Consider the following 15968-nt stretch of genomic DNA (forward strand, 5'->3'; position numbering starts at 1 on the left):
ATGACTACATATACAGTCCGTCACAAAGAAAAGCACCACTCAGGGAAACAGCAACTCAGAACAACACTCAGTGGTAGAGCGTTCACCTCTGGTGCTTGGGGTCCCGGGTTCAATCCCAGCCCCCACCAAGTGAATTTTGTGGTGGACAAACACCGTGTGCGTGGGTTTTCTCGGGGTTCTCCCGTTTCCTCCCACTTTCTTCATTCCACCATTTCATTCATTATTCATCATCACCGTCTCCTTTAGCCTAACCGGCATAACCGTGGGACGTAAAACTCAAAGATTTTTTTTTTTTTTTTTTTTTTTTTTTTTTTTTTTTTTTTTTTTTACGAAAATTGAAATCAGCCATAATAATGTAATGCCGAAAGTTGGTATCAATGTAGCGGAAGAAATCATTTGCCTAGGCGATAGTAAATAATGACAAAGGTAACTATGCAACCTCTAAAATAAACCGTCGTGATGTTATATTCGAGAAGGTGAAGTGCAGGTAGGTCAGTAACTGCAAGGAAGATTATGCCGAATACCAATAACTATGCCTCCGTAGAGACGTGGACCACTTACAGCGTTGTGGTGAAGTAAGTGATATTGCGGTATATAACATGTTAAATATGGTGCAAGTTAAATTTCACTAAGAGCAAATATGGCAACTCGTTCTTTCTGGAGAAGATGTGTGAAGAGTAGGTCTACTTGGTGCGTCAACAGTGGTCATGTACTAAGAAAACCTAAGTTGTAACTCATAATGATATTGAGTATAAATGCGTAGGTAGAAATTTCCATATTAAATATAAATTTCAAGTAGTTGGATTTGAAAATGCACTGTCGGTCTGGAATAAGTTGTATGAAGTTGAAAGTCAAAGAACAATTTGGTTGCGTGCATGATTTGTGTTAGAATATGGTTGCAAAGAAATTGATGAATGTTTTGTAAGGAAATAATGAGAAAGCGGAGTAAATTTTCTACAGTAACTCGATAACGTAACGACTTTAGGCGGATTTTCATGTGTCCTTTACCTCCGTGAGTTGCGAGCGATTGTGCTAAACAGCCAATGAAATCACGCATCGGAGATGGCGCGCTACACTCGCGTCAGAGTAGAAATTTGTTCAATTCTGACGGAAGTAGCGCGCGTACACTATTGTATTCACTGACTAACATGGCGGAGGTAAGAGCAACTTTTGAAGAACTGCTCGTAGAACAAGTAAGAGAAAACGAAATTTTGTACAACCTTAAGCATCCGAAATACAAGGATTCAGTATTAAGGACAAAAACATGGCATCAAATTGCTGAGAATATTGCTATCGATGGTTAGTACTTTTATATTTGTGTAGTTAATTAGTTGTGTAGTTAATAATTAGTTGTATTACCGGGAACAATAGATAGTTCATACAATAACTGGTATGTACAAATTATCAATCCCTATACAAAATAAAAGCAATGTAATTTGAAACATGCTTTAGTATGATTTATAAATATTTTTATTTGTTTTATAAAATTTATCCGGATCGGATTTTAATTCAAAGAAAAGGTTCCTGTATATTCCGTATTCTCGTCGAAGCTGGAAAATGGGGTGAACCCACCACATTTTCCTAACATACTTCCGACGGCGGCGTTTTGAAATATAATATATTCCAGCTAAAACGATAGCTCTCCTTCGGGAATTTATTATCACAAACTAAAGTCGCAAACTTTCTATTTTACGCATGCGCATTAGCTAGCGAGTAGTAATTTGGCGCAATACACGCACGGATGTATGAAAACGAAAATAATTTACGGTGAATACGCTACATGTGATGCTTCCGTTCTAACGCGGGCATGAAAATCCGCCTTTTGTTAGTGGAGTTGGTGCTTCAACAGAACGTATGGCCAGTGGCGGATCCAGGGGGTGATTGCCCCCCCCCCAGAAGAGGAAACTTTCTTATTTTAGTATATATAAATAAAACCCATCCCAGAGTTTGGAGCTCTTAAAAGTAGATCTAAGTAGCAGTATTAGAACCCACCGCCCCCCCAGAAGTCCATCCTGGATCCGCCCCTGCGTATGGGAACAACAAGTTCAGGTTTAACTAGATCAAATTGAGGCTTAGCTTTCTTTATATTTATAACTTTACGTTGGGTGACGTTCAGAAAAGCGATTACAATGTGGTGGTTCTTGAAGGTTTGGGCAGTTTTCAGAAGATTATTTACGTGAACAATAACCCCATTTGATGTTGTCTGTAGACTTCACTGTTAGGTGTGAATTATATTGTTGACATTTCTCTCATCGAACAGGCAGAGGTGCTGGCGTGCGAAATGGATCAACCTTATATCGGCAACGAATGTGCCCTTGGATAGAAGTTGGTCAATCAGCTGTTAATGGTCCGTCAACACTCTTACGAGATAGATAGCCCCTGGTTGTACTTGATCCTTATACAACGCGTTATAGGTAGTCCTTTATGATGGAGTTCAGCATGAATTTCATCAGTAAGGTCAGGTTCCACATCACGAATAATTACAGACAGCATTGAAGGTCGCCATAGTGGAGGAGAAGTTTTGCGTGTCCTTAGTTGCAAAATAGAAATCATTGATTTTGTCCCAAAAATTCCGTAACTGGATTTGTTGGGAACATGTGTCGCAAAATTCGGATTAGTGGATTTGAAAATGATGCCCCGGCGTGTCTTAGCAATTTCACGTATCTCATGACAAGGGACATATTGACTAACAGCTTAAAGACAGCACGAACAGTGTCATGCTCCTAATGATTTTCGGATAACGAGAAGTTGTACACAGGATCTGACTGGTGTTACCGTTGTTGATTATCGGCAACGTTGATGTCCAATTCACAGTTTTACTGACAGTTGTAGCAGCAGCCTGATTAACATTGGATGGAATTCGTTGCTTCTTCGAACATAACGTTTGTTCGCCATCAGAGAGAGAACGAGAGCGAATCCAATGCACTTTAGTGACACAACCGGTGTAGGTAGACGGAAGAATAGTGTTAAGTACTGGCCGAGGTGTTCCAGTAATAATGCGTGTCTGCGTTTTCTTGCAAAAGTTAAGCATGATGTTGATTGATTGAGGTTGTAATCCTCAATGCTGGCCGAGATTCGGGGATCCGTTAGCCGAGTAGTAGATGGGCTAAGCCCAGATGAACATGAGAAAATGAAAAAAAATATGTTTTATGAAGTTGAAAAAGTGAAAACTTTTTTTAATGCTCTAAATTCTGTAAGTGCGTTATGCTTACAAGTATGTATTTCAATACTTGGTCCTCGCTGGCAGAGTAGCCTAGACAAGATAGGTTAGGCTTCTTAGCTATTTCTTTTTAAATATTTATTTTTAAGGTGAGGGAGTAAAGGTATAAAACATGTCTTTTTTTATTCAATTTTAGAGCATACACTTTTAGGGGAAGAGGCTTCAATTCCCAGCCATTAGAGGGTTACGCTCTCTTTCGGCACTATTTTTTATTTTAATGCTTTTGTGCACAGATCACAAATTTCTAACAACTATCAGTGAGAATATTTATTATTATTATTATTATTATTATTATTATTATTATTATTATTATTATTATTATTATTATTATTATTATTATTATTATTATTATTATTATTATTAGGGTCTGTTATTATTATGCTTTAACCACAGCTTTACCAGGTATATTTTATTTTTATACTAAGTAACATATAACGTGTTATATTCCCTGAAATTATTCACGAAAATTGTGTTGTGATCGTATGAATGGTTTTCGCTATCGTATGAATAGACGCTACATGATAGCGAACTTTCGAATTCTGTTTTTTGCATCGTATACTTTTTGAGCGATTATCTCGACCGAATTCGTTAATAAAGTCAATCTATTATCGTATTAATCGATAGCAGCAACTTAACGAAAATTATTTACAACCCATATCCCAAACGCGTAAGTGAATTTTTAAACTGCTTTATTGTAACATACAGCAAAAAAACAATTATGGTAACATCGAATTTAATAGTGACTATCTATTGCCCACATCCCATGCACGTCAGGAATCTTTTGCATCATACAGCGAGAGCAATTAGCGTATTTCGGCCAAGTTTGTTGGTATTAGATATGGTTTGTTTCTTTCGGGTTCTTCTAAAAGATCGTTAATTTCCATTGTCCGCCTTATTTCATCACCCGGTATCTGGTTAAAATTTTATCATTGTTTAGATATGTTCATTACATTATAAGTGGTTAAAAAGTCATATAATGCATATGCAAATTTCTAAATATACATAATACTTAAACAAATTTCAACTAATATGAGTTGAAATTAAATTATCTACATGCATGCTCTCTTGTAGTTTGTTACATTTGTAGTAATACATGTATAAGGGAATAAAATATGAGTCATATTCATGAAGTTCATCATGAAGAAATGTACTAAGTTAGCAACTTGTATGCACGTTATATGTAGGACTGCTTTTATATTTTATAGCGGCCGCTTTTATATTGTATAGTTATATTTTACTGAAGAATGAAAAAGAAAAGATTGTAATAAAGAAAATAATTATGGGAAGGATATACATAGGTACATATCGCATTGTGACGGAAGTTTCACTGAAAACTCATAGAAGAGAGCACAAATTTTAACATCGATGCCTATGGCAGAAATTGAAGGAGCACATATTGTAAGTATGGCTAGTCAGGGTGTTTTTCCATTAACATTTTTGCATCAACGCTGTACAATCAAAACATAGAGAGAAACGAAATACGTTAAAAATATAAATCTATGTTTCACACACACAAGAATGATACACCTACACACATACTCTATTTTCTTAAAATAATTCACAAGTGGCAAAGGCCAGTTTTTGTCTTTCAAATACATCTTACGAACGAGGTTAAAAATAACTCAGGCAACTAAACATCATGTTACATATATTTACCAGCCACGAAGATAGAGAATGAAGGAGTTGTTGGCACTCGAAACTCTCTTGAAAGAGAACTAGTTTCAGCTGTTATACAACATACACCTGACTTGTCATAGTAGCTATCCTGTTCTGTTATGCAAACCTGCAATACAATGTTCTGGTCGAAGGCCAAACTACAAAAACTGAACAGAGGAAATAACAACACAAGAGAGAGAGAGAGAGAGAGAGAGAGAGAGAGAGAGAGAGAGAATTGAACTTAGTATTTTTTCCGAAAGAATTTTATATATATGCATAACTCTGGAACGCCAAGAGAAATTCCAACCATACTTGGTACACTTATTACCAACAAACTGGGAAAGGATACAGTGTCGGTAAGAACTTTCTACTAGGCAGAGGAAAAGAAGTTGAGAGGTGACTTATAAAAAAATGATCAATGTAAGTGTCGAATTTCAGGGTCGCTGAGATCAATAGTAACTCTCCCGATGCCGATTAGGTCCACGTTCAGCTCCCATTAACACCCCTAGGGGGTTGAAGGGGTGATATGTAAAAATAAACGAAAACGACCGATATTAGCGTCGAATTCAGTTTTCGGGATCATTGAGATGAATAGTCACACGCCCGTTAAAGTCCAGGTTCAACACTCATTGGTTTGGGTACTGAGAAGGAGTGACAAATAAAATGTCTAAGATGATTAACATAACTATCTGCGGCCACGGTGGCTCAGTGGTAGAGCGTTCACCTCTGGTGCTTGGGGTCCCGGGTTCGATTCCAGCCCCCGCTAAGTGAACTTTGTGGTGGACGAACACCGTGTGCGTGGGTTTTCTCGATGTTCTCCCGTTTTCTCCCACTTTCTTCGTTCCACCATTTCATTCATTACTCATCATCACCGTCTCCTTTAGCCTAACCGGCATAACCGTGGGACGTAAAACTCAAAGATTTAATTTCATTTTTTTCATAACTATCTATAGATTTCGGGGTCGCTAAGCTGTTAGGTGCCAATCATGGTGACATTTAAGCCCAAATTTAGGCAAGAACCGCCATGTCAGATAGCTCTAAAATTTAAAGTAACGCCGAAGACGTTAGTCGTATTTATTTATTCCACTCAATTCTTTACTTTCGACAAGAATAATGCCTGCGGCGTTGCTTGCTCTTATTTATTTGACCCGATCCCTTATTTCGTGACAGTGGCAAAGTCATAGACATTACTATTCGTTATGTATTTTACTCAATTCTTTTTATCTTAGACTTTCTCGTACACACATCCACAAATATATAGGATGTTTCAAAACAACACCGACAGCGTTTGGGAGATGATTCCTGACACCAAGATAAGACAAACAAACATAGAGCAACCTGGACGCACAAATGCTTCTTTTCGGAGTTACAGGACGCCGAAAACATATAAAAAAAATGAAATTTGAAGGTCCATAGCTCCAATACTATTGGATCTACCGTAGTTGGGTTCAAGAATTCACTTAGAAACTAACACGTGCCCTATCAAAAAAAAAAAGTTTCAGAATCCTAAGGTACTCAGGCAACAATTTTCTGTTTTTTTATTTATTTATTTTTTTTTTTGAGTTTTGAGCAATAAATACGCTGCTCCACCCACCGAAGGGATATATCGAACCTGGATATGTAACTCCAGAAGTTTGGAGATTCACAAAGTCCCCTTTTATCAATAAAAAAGCAAAAATTCAAAATTTAGAGGTTTCTGACTTAATGTAACTCTTTGATGAGATTTATCATGTTGTGAATGAATATAGAAGTATGTTGTCTTTCATAGGATAATGTTCATTAACACACCTCCTCTAAAATTTCAGGAGGAATGTATCAGTCTACTCTTAAATTGACAAAATATAAATTTGGAAGCTTTTACCTCATGTATCTTCCTTGATGATGGTTTATTAAGTAATATAGTTATATAGTTGACTACAAGGACATCCATTGCCTTTAATAGGACATTGTGTACGTTAATGTAACCATATAAACTTCGGGAGAAATATATAGCCTCATCCCATTAACATTTGGAAACTCCCATCGAGAGGCCAAATGTTTGCTATGAAAAGGGAATGAGAAGAACCGATCAAACTTACAAAGTTACATATCGTGGTCCTCTCTACCTACCATGGCAATTTCCACATTTAAATGGATTGAGCATACACACTCCTCCTAAACTTTTAGAGAGATACTTTAATGTACCTCTGTCCTATGAAATACAGTGGGTCCCTATACTCATCCACATCGTAATAAACCCTCATTAAAGAGGATCCTTGAGATCAAAAACCTTCCAGATTTATATATATTTTTTGTATTTTACCTGTGAAAGGGAACGAGATGGACCACCAAAATTTACAAAGTTACATACTATGGCCCTACTATACCGTATCAAATTTGGGTGGGTGTATATATCCTCCTTCCCAAATTTTAGGAGAGGTACGTTCGTGTACTCTGTCTTATGAAAAACAATTCATATACAGTATATACTAGTGCATAACAGGACAAGATCTCATCAAGGGGGATACATTAGATCAGAAACTTTCAAATTTTAGAGGAGGGTGGTTCTATGCACCCTAGACAATGACCCGTGGGCCAGAGACCAAGGCCTCTGAGCCAGGGACCTAGGGGCACAAAACTTCGGCCAAGTTCTGCTGCTACTACTAAGTGTTTATATTATTGATATTATAGAAGTGCGAGGCCTTAGGGATCTCGAAGCCTAGTATATAGAAGAATAGTGGTCTGTTTCTGCACTTACGACTATAGTCTAAAATAAACTAGATTACCAACCTATAATAATCAGAGTGACACATGTCTTTTGAGGAATTTCACACAGTAAACATATTTCCTTTCATTTCGTGCACGACTGGTGCGCCTACCTTTCTATTGGTTGATGTAAATAATATGAATCCAACACTGGGATAACGTTCAAGTTTCCGCTAGACGCTGACTGATCTGTCTACTTATATGGAAATAGGATCTAGAAAAAAATATTTAGTTTCATCGTGAAAACAACGAAGAAAAGAAATAAATTATAGAGAAATTTAAGTTAGGAAACGGATTACACTAAATGCATATAAAATTCCGAAGAGTATATGTGTCTACCGTTCTCCACTCAGGCTATGCCATTGACTAAGCCAAATAAACGAAGAAAAAGATTGGTTTGTTTCTTGTTTCGATTGATTTTTCTCTTGTTTTAAAGTGTCCATACCTCATGAACTTGATAAAGATTCAATCATTCCAGTGAGTAGCGATTAGTGCATTCGTCTGTAATGTACTTTGTTGTCAGTTGAATTGTAGTGAAAGCACATTCTTTATTGTTCTATAGGACAAAAGGTCCGTTGCGAACAAGTTACCACTTAATACAGCTTACAAAAAGCTTTTCATCATACATATAGCGCAATTTCATTGGCTCTCCCGAAGGAAGCATTTAACCGCTGTTATGTCCGATACATTACTGGATATACTGGGAACAGTATTTGACAACATCAGTTGAGAATGATCAGTGGAACAATTAAGGTAAAAGTGACCGCTTTCTTGGAGATATTCATTTGTGGACTTCCTGACGCCCATGTTGTCACTCTATAATAGTGAAATGGTGCAAAGAAGAGTGTTTGAACGTCAGGAAAGCTGGTGTGAGTCTCATCATCCGACAACATTTCCCTGCAGTACGTGTTCGGCCGGAAATCATGAGAAGAACACAGCCCTTGTCCGCATGATTCCCCAATGCGGTGCTTGTCATTGGGGTTCTTGCCAATGCGGTGCTTGCCTATGAATCCTTAATCCGAAACAACTATACCGGACAATCCGCCAACACATGAAAGTTTGACCATACGACACAGCGTCCCGAAAGGTACAGTTTTCAACATCATACGAGAGAACCTAATATTAGAAGCGCTGACTTCGTCTCACAGAGCGCCACAGTCAGAAGAGGCTCACAAACGCCAGAAAACTATATGAAACATACTTTGGAGGGAACAATTGGAGAAAAGTGTATACCATGGATGAGGAATAGTACTATATAGATTAAACTAAAAGACTTTGATTCATTTTGTGCCGTGAAAAATATCACAAGAACCGTTCTCATTTTGTGCTGCAGTCCAAGAGAATAATTTCTTAGGGACTTCTGGTGGTGGCGTGGTATTGCAGTCGGGGAACGCTGCTACTCTTCGAAGTACCTTCCAACGCAGTTTACTTCCATGAGAACGTCTTGGATCGTCTGTATAACACATACATCCCCCATCTGTACGGTGACGAGATGGAAAATGTATGGATCTACATGAACAAAGTCTCCACTATACCGCTATATAATCCCAGGTGTTCTATGGAAAGAAGACAGAAGATACTACAGTTTGACTGATTGCATTTTTGTCCATCTCTGTGATATTTCTGGACGTCCCACCAATGGATTACTGGGGCTTTGGACCCCTTAAACAAACAGTCGGTCAACGCCCTCCTTGCACTTGTAGGGTCTTCGAAAAGTTGCCAAAGCTTTACGATAGGACATTTCCCTTCCCATTCTACGTAGGAATTTCTAGAATAAGAACTACACTGCCGAGAAATACAATTCGTTGTGAAGAAAGATTTACTGAGCCTGGTCAGTGTTACAAAGTCGACTATGTTCATCGTGGGCAATATTCTGTATAAGAAACTTGGGCAATATATGTTATCCCACTACGCAGTATTGACTACGATATATATATCACATTTAGGTAGCTGCTCTTATATGGTATATATTACTACAGCATTTTTTTTTTAAAGAACGATATATAAAATAATGTGCCAAAGAGTTGCAAGTTTGAAGAACGAATAGCGGAGAAAGGAAATCAACGTTTCTTTTTCAAGCCAGGAAGATTCATCCTTTGCATTTCGTTAAGGTACGATTTTTCACTGTACATTTTCAGCACTCTATAGCAGAATAGAGTTTCTGCTGGATAGAATTTAGGAACGTTTCGTGTTCTTAAAATCAATAATAATACGCATAAATCCAAATATTAGAATATAAACTCATAAAATATTTTACATTACTCAAATGCTTTCCCTTACACTATAGTTATAGGGACACTCCATAGAAACATTCAGGAATTATTTATTTTTTTCCCGCTCAGCACAGATTTATGATGAGGGTAGCTTTTGTTATCTACAGTCTGTTCTATTGCGCTATACCACTACCACCACCATTATTATTATTATTATTATTATTATTATTATTATTATTATTATTATTATTATTATTATTATTATTATTATTATTATTATTATTATAAACAAATGTAAATTAACACTGACAGTACAAAATTAATTTATACAATATAGCCTTTTACACACACACACACACAAAGATGTATACCAAATAACAGGAAAAATATTGTTGTAACCACGATGTCTGCCAAATAACAGGAAAGGTATTGTTGTAACCAATCTCGCGATTCTAGTTTCTTCTCTTCAAATTTACTAAGACTTCTTTAGTGTTTCAAGCGCACTAATGAATATGCTGCCTTTCAAATTCTTAAAATCGACTTGGCACGTGGGGTTGAAGGAGAAGGAAAAAATCTCGTTCAATATGTTACTAGAAGGAAACACCTTCTTCAATAATTACGAACAAGAAGAGCAAAGAAGTTTGGATTAAGTTTAAAAAAAATACATCAAAGAAAAGAAAAGACTTACATTTTCCTTTTGCAAAGTACACTGTGAAAGAAAAAAAAAGAGAGAAAAAAAATATTTTATGTGATGACGGAAAACCCACAGAATCGCCAGACACTTCTCATCTACGTTTGGTGATTAAATCCGAAGAGACTGAGGGATAAAATCGATGGAGAAGAACGCAAGAAGACTGTCTCAGGTTCCACCAAACTTAATTAGGCATGCAAGTCTAAGGGTAGAGAGGTAGTCCAGTTACAGAGCTGGAGTAAGCTAACACCTCCCAACTGTCGAGGCAAGCACCTTTCAGCGCTCTCTGGAGACCGCGCTTTGCCACGGGAAATGCGAAAAGTTGTGAGAAAGAGTGACAAGATGCGGCAATGACAAACCTACATCACATCCATTTAACTACTCCAACCTTCCATTCTAGGTAAGTTGACTCACAATTCTTAGTTCTGCCGACGAAAATATTACAACGAAGAAGTGTTGAGAATAAACCGTAAGGGAGAGAAGTATTCTAAGAAAGAAAAGAAAAGGTGGGAGAAAAGAAAAAACTGACAGTGAATAGAAGAAACGTGTCTGCAGTAATATGTCGTGAACAGTACGTCAGTTAAATAACCTACTCTCTGTACGATCACGAAAGCCAGACCGCCTATCGCCTCTAACGATTATTTTAAGCGCAAACGCAGCTTCTGTCGAGTCCAGGAGTAATTGCCGCTCGCATCTGGCCACAGAGAGAAGGGGAAAAAGAGAGTGAGAGAAAGAAAGAAAGAGAAAGGGAAAGAGAGAGACGGTGCCGAATATTCCGGATCTGCAACGCCCAGGAAAAACCACTCCCGCATTCAACTCCCCCATTGCGAAGTCGAACCCGTCCCCTTCGCTTATTCTACCGATCCCCAAGCCGTCTCCCCTTCCATCTCTTCACTCTTCGGGGTCCGTCGTCGGATGAGCCATCGATAAACAATGCCATTGTGTTCATTTTAATTTTTATTCATCCCACTTTGCATCACTTAGTCTCTCCAGTTCGCCATCTGTCAACATAAGTAAACAAAGGCCAAATGGTCCACAGCAGCAAGCTGCGTTGCCTAGCAACCATGCAATCTGATAAACAACTTGCGTGGAATAATCAATTCTCAAAGCCTTCCCTTGTTCCGGGGTAATGGATTATGTAAGGGATTTAACACCATGCTGCGATGACGTCTGTACCATATTTATAGCTGGGCTTGAGTCTCTCTATAAACAGGGACCCAAAATTTAGACGCGATCGCGCGCTGTTCTCTGAACAGAGTAAAGCGAAGAAGAGAAAAGAGTACCGGAAGAAAGAAAACAAGAAAGAATTATGACGTGAGAAAATCGACAAGCAAAGTTCCGAGTCGTCGTAGACAGCGCACTCGAGGGAAATCAGTTACGGATAATGACCCTGGACAAACTGGTAACTCAATGTGCTGCTAAAATGTACTTTGGGACACCTTAAAATGCTCTATGAATCGCCTCTCCTACGCAGATGATATACGACTTTCTTTTTTCTTCCATTTTTTTAAAATACGAAAACACTGACTGTTCTCCATGAAGTTACTTCGAATTTATTTAAGATCGTCAAAGGAATGGACCAGAGTTTAATCAAAGACCACTACCTAAAATGCAGTTACAACTCATCTTCTACAGTTATGATTATTACTTCCTCCAACATAACATTTAGAAGTTACTTTGTTGGAGCATTTGATATATCAATATCGGGATCAGGCCATCAGCATGTCTATGTAAATGCAGTTAGAAGTCGCCACTTGAGACGTGAATCAAGGTGAATTTCCTTCGAAGGGCACGTAGGTTTCCCATCAGATCCTCAAACCACTTAGCCTTCAATGAAGGTAGAAAAAGAGTCGGCACTCGTCTTCTCCCCTTTTTCTCTCGATTGGCCACGCGTCCGGATGTGTGAATGCAGACACAGTCGCCCTTCCCACTTCTCTCTCCACGTGCTCCTGAATCCATAGTACCGCACACACACACGCACACAATGCATACTTTGAAGTAACTACCTTCAGATACAGACCACCCACTCGTCTACCGGGAAAAGTCCACTTTTCCTTTCTTCGATGCATTGCGGAGTCAGTACGACTCAAGCTCAACACATCACGCTATTATTGCCCCTACACACGTGAATACAAATTGACTGTCCAGCCTGGGTAAAATGCCCCGCGGGACTCACTCACACAAAGCTGTAATAGGGAAAGATGAAGTTCAATTTTTTTCAGACGTTGAATGAATACTGGGTACAACATTAATGTACTTTTACAATTCCGAATTTAGCCTTTTCAATGTTCTTTCCAAACAGGAGAAGATAAGCAGATAAATATTATTTATTTCTCTAAATTTCGCTGTCATTTTCTTTCATCTCTTTCTAACCCACAGCTTATGGAATGATACGAAAGATTAATAGATGCGGAATGAAGAAAGTATATATATATATATATATATATATATATATATATATATATATATATATATATATATATATATATATATATATATATAACATATTCTCCATAAAGTAGAACAGAATAGTAAAGCGATAAAACGTTTTAGACGAGAACGAAGCGAGGCGAGGTTTCCCTCCCGCTCTGACTGTGCGTGAGAGAAAAAGAAAGAGAAACGATCTTTTAACCTTTATTACCCCTCACTATCTGGCATAGATTATTCTTACCAGTCTGACTAGCAGAGCTCAAATTTATGTTTTCTCCGACCCAGGAAATACAAATTTTAGTGTTATTATTATTATTATTATTTAACAATTTGCTTGAGCAAAAGAAAGGAAGGGTTTTTTTTTTTTTTTTTTTTTTACAAGAACAGCGAATTTTTGTTTCATTAAATTCTAAATAGTTGTGAATTGTTGTGAAGATACATCATTTGACTAGACAGTCACATATTCGACTTGAAGTTGGTAAGAGAAGACCGCACGTATAAAATTACTTAGAAGAATATTTCAGTGTACTCCTATCTGTATCACTCTGAATATTCTTAGTTATCCATCGGATAAGGAAGCGGCTTCGAACCTGTATTAGGTACCATCCCGACATTTGTTTAATGTGAATGAGGAAAACTCACGAAAACCTCGCTGAGGACAGCTGGCCTGAAAAAAAAACTGTTACATCTTTTCGACCGAGTGTCCTCATCGGGAATGCAACTCGCACAGCTTGCATCAATTCATCTTATAGTCATCCACTTTCATTACGTATCCGTCTCCTTTAGGATATACAGTATAATCAAAAGACGTAAAACTGAAATATTGTATTTATTGTTATTATTTTACTATTCATTTTAATCCTTAATCTACAGACAAAATTGAGTAATAACATGAAAATCTTAATGTATATGTACACCGGGTGTTTGAGATAAACCGCGGGTTTATAAATCACGAATACTAGAGATAGAAGGATGACACAAAAGTAAGACGGATAAATGTTAGTCTGCTCTGATGGACCAGCCTGCTCTGATGTTTCTTCGAGGTATACTTTCTGGGAGGGTGTCCTAGGAATTGGCCAACCCCTAGCTCCCCGGAGCTAAGAAATATTTAATTTAAATTGCCAAAATACGAAAATAGTGTCCTAGTACAGCCTTCTCACATACTGATTTTGCTCCTTCCTGCTGACAAAATTTTCTGGAAGAAAGTCTGCTCTGCTTGTCTCACAGGGTCCTCTATCATCTGGTCCAGAGGACTACCAAAACTTTTTCAATCATTAGGTATGCAATTCCATGCATTATTGAAAGGGCCAAGAGAAGAAAACAGCTTTTGTAGGAGAAAGTTTTTGTGTGTTGCACCATTTACTACATGAAATGATCATCATTTAACTCTGAGTGTTATCTGACTGTATAAGAATTTGCAATTACATGGTGACCATTTATTAGTCCCAAACACGAGAAATTCTTTTCTTTTAAAAATTCTTTATTTTCTACATGACCATTCAATGATGTACCAAATTATCAGTGAAAGGATTATGATGATTTGATACATCATTTGCTACCTTACATGGATACACTTAATCATTTAAAGTTTTCGGATTCCCCCTGCCCTGATATGAGCTTTTGTGGGCATGCAGAGCACTCCATTTGATGCGCTTTTTGATATTTTTCTACTCATATCTTTTTATCTTCAACGATTTGTGACTTATAAGCACTAGGTATTTTCAGATTTTCCTTTCACGGATATGAGGAAATGATTTTTTTAAAATTAAATTTAGCAAAGAAGCTTGTTTAACATACTGTCTAATTTAAGAGAACGTAAAGTGCTTCTACAGAATGTTACGGGGGTATATCCGACCGATTATCAAAGCAAAAGCAACGCCACCAAACTCCAGAGGTGATTCCTTATATCATATGAACGAAAAAAAAAAGTTTTAATAAACGTAAATTGAAAAATGTCTTCTCTCAGAGTTACAAACTGCTGAAAATTCGAAATATCACGATTCAAAATGCCCTAGCTTCAAAATTATAGGACCTATCGCAAGTAGTATAAAGAATTACTCAGGAACTAGTATGCACTCTATCTACTTATATCCAAGTTTCAGAATCCTCCGATACTGTCAGCGCCACAAACTATACATGGGAAGTTGGGGTACGGAGATACATATTAGTTGAAAAAATTAAGCATTAATGACAATATTAAAGTAAATGACTAAAACAAATAATTTAATTTATGTATCAGTAATCGAAAAGGAGTAATATCACTTTTCCCTTTGATGTAACAGACAATATTACTAATATTTTCAAGAGTTCCCTCGTAGCTAAGCAGTTAGCGTACCCTCCTTTGGTGTACGATACCCGGGTTCGATTTCCGGTGAAAGATACCTCTGTATTCGGCGTGAATTCATATAATTCAAATAAGGCAGTGCAATTAGGAGCAACGTACAGTCGTAATGGTAGTTGGTTACGAAGCATTTTATCGGCCGCACCACTCTGTAGTCATGAAACTAGGCAAAACTATTTTTTTTAAGGAACGAGGTTCAAACCAAATGAAGCAACTATACGGATGGAGTGAAAAACAATATGCAACAATATCCAATTGAATGTGATATCCGTAGTGTGCAAAATCAGAATTCACTTCATAAGTAATCTAGTATAAATAAAATGGTTTGTTTGTGTGTCTACCTGTGTGCGCCCTGGGAACCAGATGAGTGGACCGACAGTTACCGAATTTTGGTCACGGGTACCTTGATCCAGGCCCCAGACCAAGGCGAAGTGTTTCTTTTTAATTCGAAGCAGGTGTATCACATGGGGGGGGGGAGTGTTTACCGGAACATGTAAAAGTAGTAGAAAATGACCGATGTTGTGTCAAATTCATAGATTTCGCGGTCGCTGAGCTCAATGATAAATTCCGTTCGCATTAAGTTTCGAATCCACCCCATTAAGCTGCGAGCCGGAGGTCACCGGGATACCGAGGATACCGGAGATGCTGAGATATGTTAAAATAATCCAAAAT

The 15968-nt window shown here is 37.7% G+C and overlaps 1 protein-coding gene across 8 annotated transcripts in view; it reads right to left on the minus strand.

The window, feature by feature from the left end:
• Nucleotides 1-15968, minus strand: part of FoxP (forkhead box transcription factor P) — a 1320908-nt gene that overhangs the window by 962744 nt on the left and 342196 nt on the right. The window lies entirely within an intron of this gene.

Source organism: Thermobia domestica, chromosome 6, assembly GCF_964235325.1.
Source record: "Thermobia domestica chromosome 6, izTheDome1.hap1.1, whole genome shotgun sequence".
NCBI lineage: Eukaryota > Metazoa > Arthropoda > Insecta > Zygentoma > Lepismatidae > Thermobia > Thermobia domestica.